The sequence below is a fragment of the Rhinoderma darwinii genome, chromosome 3, assembly GCF_050947455.1.
Source record: "Rhinoderma darwinii isolate aRhiDar2 chromosome 3, aRhiDar2.hap1, whole genome shotgun sequence".
Classification (NCBI taxonomy): Eukaryota; Metazoa; Chordata; class Amphibia; order Anura; family Rhinodermatidae; genus Rhinoderma; species Rhinoderma darwinii.
In genome coordinates this window covers 147,987,407-148,003,474 of record NC_134689.1, presented here as the reverse complement: position 1 = coordinate 148,003,474, position 16,068 = coordinate 147,987,407, and positions in this window count along the sequence as shown.

Here is a 16,068-nt window from a genome sequence, read left to right as displayed (position 1 = left end):
CCCAGGAAACACTGTATGGCCCTTAATCCTTGAGGGCGGGGCCATTCCAGGACAGCCTTTACCTTCTTAGGATCCATCTTGAGACCTTGATCTGAGATAATGTAGCCCAGGAAGGGTAGAGACTCTCGAACACGCACTTCTCCAGCTTGGCATACAGGCGATTCTCCCTTAATCGCCTGTATCTGATGAGTCACTGGATCTGGGGAAAAAAATCAGAATATCATCGAGATAGACCTCAACAGAGACATAGAAGAGATCTTGGAAGATGTCATTGACGAACTCTTGGAAGACCGTGGGAGCATTACACAGACCGAAGGGCATTACCAGGTACACGTAGTGCCCGTCTCGAGTGTTACATGCCGTCTTCCATTCGTCTCCCCGGCGAATCGGGATTAGGTTTTTAAGCCCCCCCCCCCCGCAGGTCTAGCTTAGAAAAAAAAATTGCCCCTCGAATGCGATCAAACAGTTCTTAAATCAATTGCAACGGATATCTATATTTTACCGTGATCTGGTTGAGTCCCCGGTAGTCGATGCAGGGTCGAAGAGATCCGACCCTCTTTTTTTTTTTTTTTTTTAAATTCAACGTTTTTTTAATTGGTTTTAATACAAACAGGGACAAACACAATTAGGGAAAATGTGTCCCCACAAATAAAGAGAACATGACAGATGAGGGCACAGCCCAAACATGAGGGTGAACATCACATCCTATAGAAAGCGCAAAGTACCATAGGAGTCTAAGGGAGCGTATGAGAAAGGAGCATTGCTTAAGAGAGAAAATAAAAATATCACAGTTCAACTTCCCATACGTCCTAAAATGCAATGGCAATAGTGGGCAAGTGCAATCACAGGAAGCCGATGACCACTTAAGACAGACACAAGAAGGGAAGGAGAAGAAGATAGAATGGGAACAAACAAGAACAAAGAAGAGACAAGGGAGGGGGGTTCATGGTGAGCTTAGACTCCGGTCCGGATTAGCAAGAGTAATTAAGAAGCAGCTATACACCTTGCAGAAACATGATTGGAGCAAGCAAACCCCCACACATCTGTATGTAGTCCCCATCCCGAGGAAGTCCCATGGGGGAGGATATGCAGTGTACCTCAAGTCACCGCATTCCGGTAGGTGGAGGAAGAAAGGAACATAAGCCATGGAGACCAAGTGTCCTTGTATCTGGTGGAAGCAGCAGCAGAATGAACCAAAAGGTGCTCCATTCACTGCAATAAGGCTACCTCTTGGAACCACTCATCCAGCAGTGGAGGGACCGCCGTTCGCCACCTACGGGGAATAACTGATTTGGCCGCTTGGAGGAGGTGTCTATGTTGAGAGCGTTTGTAAATGGGTAATAGCATGGGGAACATGAATAGAAGGGCCGCCTCGGGTGAGCTAGGGACCGTGACCCCAGTGACATGTAATATAATTTGGAGAACCGCCTCCCAGAAAGTCCGTAAGGAGGGACAACTCCACCAAATATGAGACATGCTTCCCCCCCGTTGCCCCGCAGTGCCAGCACGTGTCGGGCACAGACTGGTACCATTTATGCAGGGCAGCGGGCACCCGATACCATCTAGATATCATTTTATAGCTAGTTTTCTGAGCTCGTATGGCTATCGAAGCTTTCTGGGAGAGGGAGAAACATTATCTCCATTGTGCATCGAAGAATGTTGCATTCAATTCTGTCTCCCACGCCCTGCAGAAGGATGGGAGATGACAGGATCGTTGGGAGAGAAGTATTTTATAGAGCATGGAAATGGCGTGTGCAGGAAACTGGGTGGAGACACATAAGCGCTCTAAGTCAGTAAGCGGCCGGTGAAGGTGAGCCTGTCACTTAACAAGAGAAATGTTTTAACTGGGCGTATTCGAATATGTGATGGGGTGAAGGCGTATCAGCTGGGCAGATAGTGGCTAAGGGGAGTAGAGTGGAATCGGAGGGGACCTGAGTGAAAAATATGGGATTTGCAGGAGACCTACCCAGGAAGGAAAGACGCGCCTCCCCAGCAGGAAAGGCAGGGTTGTCAGTCACAGGGGTCAGTGGACCCAGTGGGTCAGCTAGTGAGCCCCCCATCCCAGAGGACCGCAGAGCCAAGAGGGTATGGAGAACCACAAAGGAGGCGGGAGTCTGTCTATTCCCAGGCCAGGTCCAAGGCAGAATAGATAGGGTACGAGTGCAGAGCTGTTCGGCCAGACGAACCCAAAGTTTAGAATCATGATTATGAAAGAAGTCGAGGACAGGAGCATGAGTCTACGCCAAATAATAAAGCCGACAGTCTGGCTGACCAACCACACCTGTGTCCCTGGAGCGAGTAAGAATTGTCCTACTCAAACGGGGACGACCTGTTGGCCATATGAAGGATCCAAAACATTGTTGGATACGAAGCCAATAAGAGGATGGGATGGAGATAGGGATCGTCTGCAGGAGGTACAGCAACCTGGGGAGGAGTGACATTTTAATAATGTTAATACGGCCAAACCAGGAGAATTCCCTTTTATGCCAAGAGGCAAGATCTCTGCGAAATCTGGCTAGTAAAGGGGCGAAGTTATTGGCAAACAATTGTGACAGATCAGAGTTTATATGTGCACCCAAATATGTCATACCCTTAACAGGCCAGGAGAATGGGAAATTACTTTTGAGGAGTGAGAGTGTCGCGGATGGGAGGGAGACATTCAAAGCCTCAGACTTGGAGAAGTTAATCTTAAAATTGGACCATGTTCCAAAACGGCACAGCTCGGACATCAATGAGGGGAGAGATATATGCAAGTTCGTGAGATAAACCAATAGGACATCAGCAAATGCCGAGCACTTATACTCTGTCCCGCCTATGAGAATACCCCTAATATCCGTGCTGTTCCGGATGGAGGCCATGAGATACTCCATGATGAGGACGTACAACAAAGGGGATAAAGGGCAGCCGTGCCTGGTTCCATTATGAATAGCAAGTGGCGCAGAGAGGGAGCCGTTTATTTTTAATTGGGCAGATGGGGAATGATAAAGGGTCATGACTTTACTCACAAAGGAAGGTCCGAGTCCTATATGTTGAAGAGTTTGGTGAAGGGTGGGCCAGAATATCCTGTCAAACGCCTTTTCGACATCTAGAGACAGGATCATGAGGGGGATGTGGTGAGTCTGGCATGATGTATAATATCAAAGGTTTTAAGGGTATTATCACGTGCCTCCCGACCAGGCACAAAACCCACCTGATCTGGATGTACTAGGTTAGGGAGATGTTTATTCAATCTGTTCGCTAACAATTTGGCATACATTTTTAGGTCAACGTTGAGCAAGGAGTGATAACTGGAGCAAATCTGGGGGTCTTTGCCCGCCTTAGGGATAACTGTGACATGAGCCAGGGTGGAGCCAGTGGGGAACAAGACTTCAGGGGATGGAAAAAAATTGTATTCGGCACACTTATAGAAAGGTATAGTGAATTTTTATTTTGGTTTCGTTTTTATCATGAGTGCCAATGAAAGCGGCCATTATTTACAGAGCGCCAGCTTCGTGAAAACAGTCCCCAGTACGGTTCAGTGCCCGATGAAGGTCTAACGACCGAAACGTTGCACATATAACCACTGTCATCACAATAAAAACTAAACCAAAATAAAAATTCACTATACCTGTAATGACAGGGATAGGGAAACAGACAAGTGAGCCCTAATCTACCCGCCACTCAGTCCCTGCCTACTTGCAACGACCCGCCCTAGGCGACGGGGTACAACTGGGCGACGGTCCCTACACTCAGTAAGTGCACGACAGACAACCAGACAAGGAAACACAGAACAAAGGGAAACAGGGCAGTTGCCCACGGCAACACCGTGAGCAACAAGAGTAGTGAACGAGCCGAGTCAAACCAGGAGTGTACGAGGTACCAAACGCAGAGCAGAAGAGTAGTCAGTAAGCCAGGGTCAATACGAAGCAGGGACAAGTAGTACAAGAAGCTGCAGCAGGGCCAGGAAACCAACAGAGAAGAATCACAAGCAAGGAGGAACAGGAAAGGCAGGTATAAATAGACAGAGGGCGGGAGCTAGCTCCGTCTGGCCAGGCTGTGATAGGCTCTCCCACTCCTAAGCCTGCCATCCTGAGTGGTGGAAGATAGAGTCAGTCTCACAGACATAGAAGCAGGTGCAGACTGATTACCTATGGGCGTGGATACAGAAGCTGTGCCTGGCAGATCCTTAACAATACCTTTCTATAAGTGTGCCGAATATAATTTTTTCCATTCCTTCAACTGGTTTGGGACCCTATTCTGAGAAATCTAGTGCTATCTGAACATCTATACACAGATACTTCCCTTTCAGACCAGCACAGTCAAGGATGTCGAATCCCATTTTGTCTTTTAATAAAGAAGAAACGGATAGCCTCTTGTCTACAGTGACAGAGCGCCAATGAAAGCGGCAAACCGCCATTGTTTACAGAGCGCCTGCTTCGTGAAAACAGTCCCCAGTACGGCTCAGTGCCCGATGAAGGTCTAACGACCGAAACGTTGCACATATAGCCACTGGCATCATGATAAAAACTAAACCAAAATAAAAATTCACTATGCCTTTCTATAAGTGTGCTGAATAAAAAAAATTCCATTCCTTCAACTGGGTTGGGACCCTATTCTGAGCACCTGAGAAAACTAGTGCTATCTGAACATCTATACACAGACAGATACTTCCCTTTCAAACCAGCACAGCCAAGGATGTCGAATCCCATTTTGTCTTTTAATAAAGAAGAAACGGATAGCATCTTGTCTACAGTGACAGAGCGCCAATGAAAGCGGAAAACCGCCATTATTTACAGAGCGCCAGCTGCACGAAAACAGTCCCCAGTATGGCTCAGTGCCCGATGAAGGTCTAACGACCGAAACGTTGCACTTATAGCCACTGGCATCACGATAAAAACTAAACCAAAATAAAAATTCACTATACCTTTCTATAAGTGTGCCGAATACAATTTTTTCCATTCCTTCAACTGGGTTGGGACCCTATTCTGAGCACCTGAGAAAACTAGTGCTATCTGAACATCTATACACAAAAACTTCAGGGGAGACAGAATTAAAGGCTTGGAGCAGAAGCGGCGCTAAACAGTCAAGCAATATCCGACCCTCTTTTTGAAGAAGAAGAACCTGACCCCGGCCGGAGAGGAGTATTTCCGTATGAAACCCCTCTACAAATTCTCTTGAATATAGGCAGACATAGACTGAGTCTCTGGCAAGGAGGGAGCGTATACCCTTCCACGGGGAAGGGATGCATCAGGAACCAGATCAATAGGGCAGTCATACGCCCGGTGTGGAGGCAGCGTCTCAGCCTTCCTCTTGCTAAAGACATCCGCAAACTGTGAGTAGTGAGAAGGCAATCCTGAACCGAACATTGAAGGTAGTAAAGGATGGAGATAATGCATAAATGAAGTGGATGGCAGATGAATAGCATGTAAGCAGTTACTGAATAGACAGTAAACAAGAATTAACAGCACTCACTGACCCTAACTGAATACTATCCCACAGCAGGGTAAGACAATAGCTTGGCAGCAGACCAAACGCACAAGTAAGGCAAACAAACCAGTTGAACTACTGATCCCAGGGTACACATAAAACCACTATACAAAAACTAGCTCTCTCAGAGGACCAACTTGTCCCATAGTACAAACAAACACATAAACAAGTATAAAGTCACCAACTAGTATCTGGAAAGAGTTTAACACATTCCAGAAACAGTATAACCTGCACCTGAATAATTCAGGCCTGAAGTATATATAGGCCCAAGAAAAGTACTCCACCCTAATTAACCAGGCAAAACTAAATGATGACCAAATCCAGACTCGGACCAAAGGCATTGCCTAGCAACGCCAAAACACAGATATAACAGAAATTATTGATTAGCAGCAGTCCTGCTCCTAATCATAACAATAGGGCCTAAAAGGAGGTTGTTAGCGTTGTCTGCCATATTACAAGTACAGTGTAGCTACAGCCCTGTCATAGAGCTATTTCTAAAAGGCTGCTACCTCACATTACACTTGCCATTCTCACCCATTCCATTGTTAGTACACTCCTACACATGAATTGGTGCTGAGGCTGCTCTAAGCACATGACTTGATTAACTAGAATGTTAAGATATTCCAGTTATTTTAGCTATCTCTAACTTATTCTTTCTGCTCCTGCAGCTGACATCAATAGGATGGACTTAAAGAGGCTCTGTCACCAGATTATAAGTGCCCTATCTCCTACCTAATATGATAGGCGCTGTAATGTAGATAACAACAGTGGTTTTTATTTTGAAAAAACAATATTTTTTGAGCAAGTTATGAACAATTTTAGATTTATGCTAATTAGTTTCTTAATAGACAACTGGACATTTTTTTTAACATTTTACCAGCCCAGCTTGATCCACTGCACAACGTTCTTCATCGGAGCCAGGGAAGACTGAACAGACACAGCTGCTGCAGATTCGGATAAATGTCCTGGCACGGCTGGAGGCGATGTCTGTTGACTCTTTTTAAAGTGTGAGGTTGAGTTGGCACTCACTTCCTGGTTGAGAGACTGTCTCCCGCAGGGCGCGCGCGCCCGCGCATACACGGCCTTAAAGGGCCAGTGCGCGCACAGTTGCAGAATATCTGCAATCAGCCCAGAATGCTGCTGGACTATAAAACGGGCTCTACCCTCTTGAAAATTGCCTGAGAGTTGTTGTGTTACCTAAAGATTGTCTTTGCAAATAGTCTCCTAGTGTTTTCCAGTTCCCAGTGTTACCCGTTCCTGCCTGCCTATACCCTGTATCCCGTGCTACCGTGCCTCTGTGCCATCAAGAGTTGGAGTCATGTTGTATCCTCCACTGCATCTAGTGTGTCGCACCCTGCCGGGTGTCTGTCTACTATCGGAGCCCCATCTTAGCCTGAATCCATCACTACTGTCTACATTGCCTCAGGTACCCCTTCTGAACTATAGACATTGCATTGTACCTGTTTGGCCAGCTGCTATCCCGCTACGCGGTATGGCCCAGTGAGTCCACACCCCGCGCCGTGATACTCTTCCATCGCTCCGGTGAAGGACATTTGGGAGGAAGTCCCATCACAGCATGATCTCGTGAGATCACGCTGTGCAGTGAAACAAGCTGGGCTGGAATGAAGAGAAGTGTATGACGCTGATTGGTCAGCGTCATACACTTCTCTTTACAATGCCCACTTGGTAAAAAGTTAAAAAACGCCCTGTTGGTCATTAAGAACTAATTAGCATAAATCTAAAATTGTTCTTAAGTTGCTAAAAAATGATTGTTTTTCAAAATAAAAACCACTGTTGTTATCTACATAACAGTGCCTAGCCGATTAGGTAGGAGATAGGGCACCAATAAACTGGTGACAGAGCCTCTTTAAAGGGCTGCAGTAATTCAAGTCTCCTACTCTACCCTATATTTAAATTAATGGAGTATGCAGCCTTAAAACTGCTTTCACACTAACGTATTTTTGTTATATCAGTATTACATTATTTTTCCCTTTCCATAATACAGATGTTATTCTATGAGTTTATTTACATGGGCGTATAAAATACGCGCATAATTTAAAAACACATGATGCGGATGGAAAACACCCATTTTAGTCTATGGTGAGTGATTAAAATATAAATGCATGCATATGTGATCAGTATTTGATCTGTTTTACCAGGGCTAGCCTTAGGATTGATGACGCCCTGTGCAAAATTTTCTTTTGGCGCCTACCCCGTCATAAAAAAAATGACATATGAAAGAGTATAATGCCCCCACACAGTATAATGCCCTCTTAAGTGCCCCCACACCATATATTGCCCCCCCCCCACAGTATAATGTCCCTTTAGTGCCCCCACACAGTATAATGCTGCTCCATACAGTATAATGGCCCCGTAGCTGCCCCTACAGCATTATGCCCTCTTTAGTGCCCCACACACAGTATAATGCCAGCTCTACTGTCCCCACACACTATAATGCCCCCTTTAGTGCCCCCACACAGTATATTGCCCTCTTTAGTGCCCACCACACAGTATCATGCCCCCTTTAATGCCCTCACACAGTATAATGCCCCTTATTGCCCTCCTCCACAGTATAATGTCCCCTTTAGTGTCCCCCCACAGTATAATGTCCCCCGAAAGTCCCCACAAAGCATAAATATTTCCTTGGAGGCCCGAAGAGAGAGCGGTCATTGGTTTTCACTCGCCACTGGGCGATCCTTCTCTGCTTCGGCCCTGGCACTGCACTGAGTCTGACATGCATTGCTTTGCAATATCACGTGACACGTCACATGTCAGTTTCAGTGCCAAGCCACGCCAGAGCAGAAAAGAAGAAGCACCTGGGCCGGAAGGCAGCTGCAGAGTCGCCGGGCCCGGGTGCCAGGGCCGGTTTTAGACAAAGTGTGGCCCTGGGCAAAGTTAAAAGTGGGGCCCCAAATGCTGAACTACTGTATCAATGTCACAACTCTGGGGGTATGTGGACCCACTAGGACTCTTTGGCACATATGAAACTTGGCATGGCAGATGACACTTGGCGTGACAGATGACACTTGGCACAGAGGATGAACTTGACTCAAACACTAGACTTGAACAAACACAATTACTTGATTCGGGATACAGAAAACAGGATACGGGAACAGGAGAAAAATAAGGGACCATTTGCTAACGAACACCAACGCTCAGGCAATTAGGAAGAGGGCAGAGTCCATTTTATAGTCCAGGGTCCGTTGCCATTGGGTAGGGAAAATTTTACATATGCTTGCGTTGGCCCTTTAAGGCTGGGTACGCGCACACGCACACCCTAGTGGAAACAGAGGAACAGTGCAGATGCGTGTGCTGGCATCTCCTAGGAGGGAGACACCGGCCAACTCTTTGTGTCCTGCGGTCACAGCTGGCGGTGAGTATTACGTGCTGGCGGTCAGCGACCGCGGGCACAACAGTACCCACCCTTATCAAATGGGAAGAAGGAAAGAGGCTGGCACTGCCGAAACCGCCTAATCGGAATGGGAGTTGAAATATGGCTTGCTTACTGTTGGATAATTGCAGGTAAATTGCCACGGAGTTGCTCGTCGAAAGAGTAGCACAATCGGCTGAATATATTTGTAGAGGAATGATCGAGGCACTCACCGGAGCTGGCCTTGAGAAAGCGTGAAAGCGTGTACGCACGTGAAACGGCCGTAGGCAATTCCACATCCTGACCAAGATCTTTTTGTAATAAAGAAATTGTTTGCCAGCTCCGGTGAGTGCCTCGATCATTCCTCTACAAATATAGTACCCACCCTTATGCCCCCTCTTCTTAGGTCCAGAGCGTAAGAGGAACTTCTTGATGAGAGCTTTGGCATTGATGTTCTCTTCTGGCTCCCAAGACATCTCCTCAGGACCAAACCCTACTAGATAAAAAGTCTTTCCTCCTACCCTTTTGCAGTCCAGTATTTCGTTCACCTTAAAGACATCAGAAGGACCGCTGGGAGCAACTGTAGAAACAGAAGATTTGCTGTAGTGGTTCAGGACGACAGGCTTTAAGAGGGACACATGGAATGAGTTGGGGATTTTGAGCGTAGGAAGCAGCCTAAGCTTATAGGACACAGGGTTTATTTGTTGCAACACCTCGTAGGGCCCAAGGAACCTGGGAGAAAATTTGTGGGAAGGGATCTTCAGAGAAATGTTCCTTGAACAGAGCCAGGCCTTGACTCTGGGGAGAAACTAAGGAGGAACCCTTCTCTTCTTATCGGCATATGCTTTCATGAGATCCTCTGCTTGAAGAATGGTTTGCTGCCAGATGTGAAGAAAAGTCCCGAATGAAAAATTGGCTGCAGGCATTTGAGACATAGTTGGCACTGGGAGAGGATCTCGTGGGTGCTGACTGTATACAATATAGTGAGGAAGCATACTCAATTGTAAGAGAATTACGCCCAAGGCAGAAGCTGTACCCGATTGTCATGTTTGGACAGAAACATAATGACGAAGATAATTCTCTAGTATTTGGTTGATCCTTTCTACCGTTAGACTGAGGGTGATAGGTAGAAGAGAAGTCCAGTGTCACATCCAAAAGATTACACAGGGCTCTCCAGAATTTAGACGTGAACTGTACACCCCGGTCAGAAACAATATGAAAAGGTAGTCCATATAGACGAAAGATGTGTTGGATGAACAGATCTGCCAGACAAGGAGCTGAGGGAAGGCCTGTTAAAGGAATAAAATGTGCCATTTTAGAGAAACGATCCACTACTACTCAGATCGTAGTATATCCAGAAGAAGAGGGAAGGTTATTGATAAAGTTCGTAGCAATATGTTGCCAGGGAGCATCAGGCATCAGCAAGTTTAGAATGAGAGGATTTGTTTAGGGCACAATTAGCACAGGAGGAATCAAAGTCCAAGACATCTCTAGGTAGCAAGGGCTACCAATAATGACGAGCAATAAAGTCTCAAGTCTTGCGGGCACCAGCATGCCCAGTCAGTTTGGAATTGTGCCAACCACACAGTATATTGTTCTCTTTAGTGCCCACCACACAGTATCATGGCCCCTTTAATGACCTCACACACTATAATGCCTCTTATTGCCCTCCTTCATGTGTTGCCAGGGAACATCATGCATCTGCAGAGGTTGGAGCAGACCAGCAGGTTTAGAATCAGAGGATTTGTTTAGGGCACAATTAGCACAGGAGGAAACAAAGTCCAAGACATCTCTAGGTAGCGAGGGCTACCAATAATGATGAGCAATAAAGTCCTGAATCTTGCGGGCACCAAAATGCCCAGCCACTTTGGAATTATGCCCCAGCGGAGAATTATTTTCCTGTCAGCAGGACGGACAAAAGTCTTTCCAGGAGGAATGTCCTTGACCTACAGAGGATTTACAGCAATAATCCTAGAAAGATCAATAAGATGTTGAGGTTTCTCTTCTGAGTCATAAGTTTCAAATGACCAGGCCAGGGCATCGACCTTAATGTTTTTGTCCTTAGGGCGAAAGTGGAGAAGAAATCGAAATTTGGCGAAGAACAGTGACCATTGAGCTTGACGAGGTTTCAGTCGCTGTGCAGACTGCAGATATGTGTCACGTACTCTCTGCCTGCGGCTCCCTCTGTCTCCAGGACATCGAGAATTATTTTCTCGGGCGTCGCCCATCCTGGCAGACTGAGGTAGTCTGCAGCCAATAGGAGCTCAGGAGCATCAGGCCAATCAAAGCCTGGCTGATGTTCCTGAGCTCCCGCCCTCTCCTTATTTTGGTCAGCCTGGGATAGTTGGCCTTTGTCTGTAATTAGTGTTTCCTTGCCTGGTGCTTTCCCTTGTTTCAGACTCCCCTGAGCGACTTGCTTTTTGACTTCTTGTGACCTGACCTCGGCTGGACTCCTGACTTTTCTTTGCCTTCTGACTTTTGTTTTTTCCGCACTCTCCCGGTTTGACCCTGCCTGCCTGACTCCGCCTTTTTTATGCCCGGACTTGTCCACGGCGGAATTGCCCTGCCTCTCCCTCCGTGTACTTCCCAGGTGACCCTTTGTTATTTCGTACTATCTCTGTCTTACCTGTTTGTCGGTTTCACTTGTACCAGTATAGGGAACGTATAGGCCGGGTCATACAAGTAGGTAGGGACAGAGGTTTGGGAAGAACAGGGACCTCACTGTTTACTGTGTATTTGTTCATGAAGGAATTACAGACCATTACCTGCTCTTCCCTGTTGTCTGGCTTTGTTTGCCATGGACCCTTTGGTAGTGTTAACAGAGCAAATGCAGGGTTTCACCCAATTGGTGCAGGATCTGGCCCAGAGAGTCTACCAGCAGGAGCATGCCCCGCAGGTGGCTGCCCCTGTGATACCCGTGGCAGCCTACCCTCCCGCACCTGTGCTGGAACCCCAAATCCAGTTACCAAATTATTTCTCTGGGGATAAAACATTTTTGCATCTTTTCGTGAGAGCTGCATGCTTTATTTTCAGTTAAGGCCCATTCTTCTGGCTCTGAGTCTCAATGTGTGGGGGTCATCATATCCTGTCTACTGGGGGACCCCCAGCATTGGGCATTTTCCTTATCTCCCACTCGTCCTCAACGCTCCTCTGTCAACGCTTTATTTTCCGCCCTGGGACATCTCTATGACGAACCCGACAGGACAGCGTTAGCTGAAACTCAGTTAGGGGGACTTAGTCAGGGTAAGAGGCCAGTAGAGGAGTACTGCTCTGTGTTTAGGAAGTGGTCTGTGGAATCTACCTGGGGAGACTCATCCCTGACGTACCACTTCAGGCTAGGACTGACTGACGCCCTGAAAGACCTGCTGGTAGGTTACTCCCCCCCCGACACACTAGATTAGCTCATGAATCCCGCTGTCCATCTCGCCCGACGCATCCAGGAGCGTCGGCAGGAACGGTCCGGTCCTCCTACTCCAGTCGATCCTCCTAGGTCTCGAGCTGTCCCAGTGCCATCTTCTTCAGCTGACTACCAGGAGGAACAGATGGAGATAGGGATCACAGGAGATCCGAAAGTTCGCAGGGAGTTCCGCCGCAAAAATGCCTTATGCTTCTACTGTGGAGACGTGGATCATCTACTCAGCGCCTGTCCCAAACACAAAAAATAAGACTCCGGAAAACTTCTACGCCTAAATGGTCATCAGGGAGGTCACTTGGGCGCACAGGTATCTCCCATTCGTTTTAATAAGGTCTTGTTGCCAGCCCAGGTGTCATTTTTGGGCAAGACTGGGATAGGATCTGCATTTGTGAACTCCGGTTCCGTTGCCAATTTTATTTCCCACAGTTTTGCTTTGTCGATTGGTATACCCCTTATTGATTTGTCTGTTCCTATTCCCCTGGTAGGGGTAGACTCCTCCCCGTTAGCTTGCGGGCACGTTTTCCAGTCTACACCTGTGTTTTGTTTAAAGATTGGTTCAATTCACTTGGAGGAATGTACTATGTTTGTCCTTAAGGGGCTATCCACCGAGATTTTATTAGGTCACCCCTGGTTGCGCAAGCATAACCCCATCTTAGATTGGGTGACGGGGGAACTTGTTACCTCCTCATCGAGTACACGATTGCGCAATCGACCTGGTACCTGGAGCCAAGCTCCCCAAAGGTAGAATCTTTAATCCCTGAGCAAGAAGCGATGAGGGAGTATATCCAGGAGAGCCTGGCCAAGAGGTACATCCGCCCCTCCTCATCACCTGTAGGTGCTGGTTTCTTTTTTGTGGGGAAGAAAGACGGGGGGCTCCGACCCTGTATCGACTACCATCAGCTTAACAATATTACCATAAAGAACCAACACCCACTTCCGCTCATCCCCGATCTCTTTAATCAGGTTCAGGGGGCCCAATGGTTCTCTAAGTCCTGTAATTCCTTCATGAACAAATACACAGTAAACAGTGAGGTCCCTGTTCTTCCCTAACCTCTGTCCCTACCTACTTGTATGACCTGACCTAAACGACGGCGCACAACTGGGCGGCGTTCCCTATACTGGTACAAGTGAAACCAATAAACAGATAAGACAGAGACAGTATGAAATAACAAAGGGTCACCTGGGAAGTACATGGAGGGAGAGGCAGGGCAATTGCGCCGCGGACGAATCTGGGTGCAAAAGGCGGAGTCAGGAAGGCAGGGTCAAACCGGGAGAGTGCGGAAAAAACAAAAGTCAGAAGGCAAAGAAAAGTCAGGAATCCAGCCGAGGTCAGGTCACAAGAAGTCAAAAAGCAAGTCGCTCAGGGGAGTCTGAAACAAGGGAAAGCACCAGGCAAGGAAACACTAATTACAGACAAAGGCCAACTATCCCAGGCTGAACTAAATAAGGAGAGGGCGGGAGCTCAGGAACATCAGCCAGGCTTTGATTGGCCAGACGCTCCTATTGGCTACAGACTGCCTCAGTCTGCCAGGCCGAGCGACGCCCGAGCAAGTAACTCTCGATGTCCTCTAGACCGAGGGAGCCGCAGGTAGAGAGTACGTGACAATATGTAAGATTTTTGTGATCAGTGTAGATCATGATGGGATAAGCAGACCCCTCTAGCAGGTGTCTCTATTCTTCCAAGGCCAACTAGACAGCGAGCAATTCTCGATCCCCAATGGAGTAGTTGCGCTCAGCAGGAGAGAAGAGTTTGGAGAAGAATCTGCTAGATACTGCCTTACCATTAGAATTCTTTTGGAACAGGAGTGCTCCAGCACCAATGGAAGAGGCATCAACCTCCACGGAATACTGTTGCGCAATATCAGGATGATGAAGAACAGAGGCAGATATGAAGGCGCTATTGAGGTTGGAGAATGTTGACTCTGCCTAACGTGTCCAGTTCTTAGCGCTCACTCACTTTCTGGTAGGAGCTGAATTTTCGATGAGCTAATGGTAAAAATGAGCAAATCCAAGAAATGTCTGTATAGCTCGGAGACACTGAGGACGTGGCCACTCTAAGATGGACGTTACCTTTTTCGGATCCATTTTAAGACCACGATCGGAGAAAATATAGCCCAGGAAGGGCAAGGACCTCTTTTCGAATACGCACATCTCCAGTTTCGTGTATAATTTATTCCCCCTTAGCCGCAACAAGACTTGGTGTACATGCTTTCGATGCATCGTCAGATTGGAGAGTAGATCAAGATGTTTTCCAGATACATCACCACACAGACATATAGAAGATCACGGAAGATGTCGTTCACAAATTCTTGGAATACTTCTGGAGCGTTACACAGTTCAAGGGCATGACAAGACACTTGTAGTGACCGTCTCGGGTGTTAAATGAGGTTTTCCATTCGTCACCCTGCGTATACGAATCAGGTTATAAGCCCCGCGTAGACCCAGCTTAGTAAAAACCTTGGCTCCACGAATCCTGTCAAAGAGCTCGGAGATAAGCGGCAAGGGGTACTTTTTTTTTTTACCGTGGTTTGGTTTAGCCCACGGTAATCAATGCACAGTCGGAGTGACTCATCCTTTTTCTCTACGAAGAAGAATCTGGTTCCGGCTGGTGAAGAAGACTTCCTGATGAATCCTGTCAACAGGTTCTCTTTGACATAGTGCGACATGGCCTGGGTTTCAGGCAAGAAAAGCGGGTAAAAAAAAGATAAGGAAAGCGGGTAGACCCGTCCACGAGGGAGTGAGGCTCCAGGGAGCAACTCTATAGGGTAGTCATATGGACGATGAGGAGGAAGAACTTCTGCCTCCTTCTTGTTGAAGACATCAGCATAGCTGGCATACTGTGGCGGCAATCCTGAGAGTGTCTTAGGTAGTGGAGAAAGGACGGGACGAACCTGAGGCAGGCAGCAGTGCAGACATCAGGGTCCCTACTGGAGGACCTCTCCGGAATTCCAATCAAGGACTGGGGCATGCTGGCGGAGCAATGGCAATCCTAGCAGGAGAGGGTTAATAGATTTAGTTAAGACATAGAAGGCAATTAGCTCTGAATGAAGAACTCCTATATGTAGTCTTAGTGGCTTAGTAATAGACAGAATATGGTCCGGCAGGGGCTGTCCATCAACTGAAGTGTCCACCAGAGGTTTCTCCAGAGGGACAGTGGCCAAGTGAAGACGGTCTACCAGGTCCTGCTGGATAAAATTTGCAGCCGATCCGGAATCCAAGTAAGCAGGCACACTGTGCGATCCTTCACTGGTAACAATTGACACACAAATAGACAGTTTTGGAGAGAATTTAGTAGTTGAGGGAGATTCACCTAGGATTGTCTCTCCAATCAATCCTAGGTGCTGGAGTTTTACCGGCTTTTTGAGGGCATTGGCACACAAAATGTCCATTGTGGCCACAGTACATACATAATCAAGTCTATCATCTGTGTTGACGTTTCTGGTCGGACAATCAGAGTCTATCTACCTGCATAGGGTCCTCCGGAGATGCAGCAGGACACGGCAGTAGTGGCCTTTGAAACTTTGGTGCCAGTCGACAAGATCTCCTCTCCCGATGGACTTCCAGAGTGCGCTCTTGGATCCTCATATTGATCTGGGTTTCCAGAAGTATTAGGGCATCCAAGGCAGTAGGAAGTTCTCAAGCTGCCAGTTCATCCTTAATATGATGAGCAAGACCCTGCCAGAAAGTCAACACCAAGGCCTTATTATCCCAAGCCAGCTCCGACCCCTGCGTACAGAAGGAGATGGAGTACTCCCCTACAGTTGACTCCCCTTGATTGAGGGTCAGCAGTGAGGCAGCTGCAGAGGATGTTCGACCT